This window comes from Lepidothrix coronata, unplaced genomic scaffold, assembly GCF_001604755.1.
Source record: "Lepidothrix coronata isolate B3197 unplaced genomic scaffold, Lepidothrix_coronata-1.0 Scaffold45, whole genome shotgun sequence".
NCBI lineage: Eukaryota > Metazoa > Chordata > Aves > Passeriformes > Pipridae > Lepidothrix > Lepidothrix coronata.
This window is the reverse complement of record NW_016690225.1, coordinates 2147501-2148737: the sequence shown is the minus strand read 5'-3', so window position 1 is coordinate 2148737 and position 1237 is coordinate 2147501.

Here is a 1237-nt window from a genome sequence, read left to right as displayed (position 1 = left end):
CTCTGCAGACACCAAGGTCAGTGAAGAAGGAGGGGAGGAGGTGCTCCAGGCAGCAGAAATTCCCCTGCAGCTCATGGTGAAGCAGATTGTTCTCCTGCAGCCCATGAAGGCCCATGGGAGAGCAGATGTAACCCCTGGTGGAACTCCATGCTAGAGCAGGTGGATATCCACAAGATAACTGTGACCCTGTGGGAAGCTCATGCTGGAGCAGGCTCCTGGCAGGACCTGTGGACCCATGGAAAGAGGAACAGGTTTGCTTGCAGGAATTGTGACCCCATAGGGGACCCATGCTGGAGAAGTTTGTAAATTAAAATGTGTTCCTGTAATTTGGTTTTATTTTTCATTATCCTACTCTGATTTGATTGTTAATAAATTCAATTATTTTTTTTCCCAAAGTCGAGTCCATTTTGCCCATGATAGTAACTGGTGAGTGATCTCTCCCTGTCCTTACCTTAACCCTTTCCTCATGAGCCTTTCCTCATATTTTTTCTCTGCTGTCTATCTGAGGAGGAGTGATAGAGCAGCTTTGGTGCAGACTAGGCATCCAGTCAGGGTCAATCCACCACATTAATAAAATAATTGTAAAACCAATCTGATATTTAACAAATTACTAACTTAGAATTTTTTTTTTCTCTCCAACCACAAACAAGATCATGTGTTTAATAGTGGGTATGATCCATATGGTCTGGAATGCATATCTGAACCTAATATCATCCTAAATCAATACAAATATCTTATAAGCTTCTCTGTGACTGGTTGTGCAAAAATACTACTTCAGTGCCAACAAATTCAGTTTGTAACAGATCAGTCAGGGAATTCTGCTTAATTTCTTAGTGTACTCATTAAAACTTGTTGCCTCAACACCTTTACAAGTGGTCAGACTTTTTTAAATTCCATAAGCTATGAAAATGCTCCACTTATATATGCAATATGCAGGAGGTGGAACCAGGGGCAGGTAACAAAAGGAGAAATTTAGAAATGCTAGAAATTTAGGCATGTAGGGCTGGTGTTCTGAAAGTCAAAACTCAAATTGAGTTGTTTCTTGCAAGGGATATTGAAGACAATATAAAAGCTTCTACTGCTACGTTACTAAGAAAAGACTAAACCATGAAAATGAGGGACACTGAAGAATAGGTGGGCGATTCAGTAACAACAGACCCAGACAAGGTTGAGGGACTCTGCTGCCTTTGCCTTGGTCTTCAGTTCTGAAGCCTCCCAGGTGAGACACTCCCTGCAG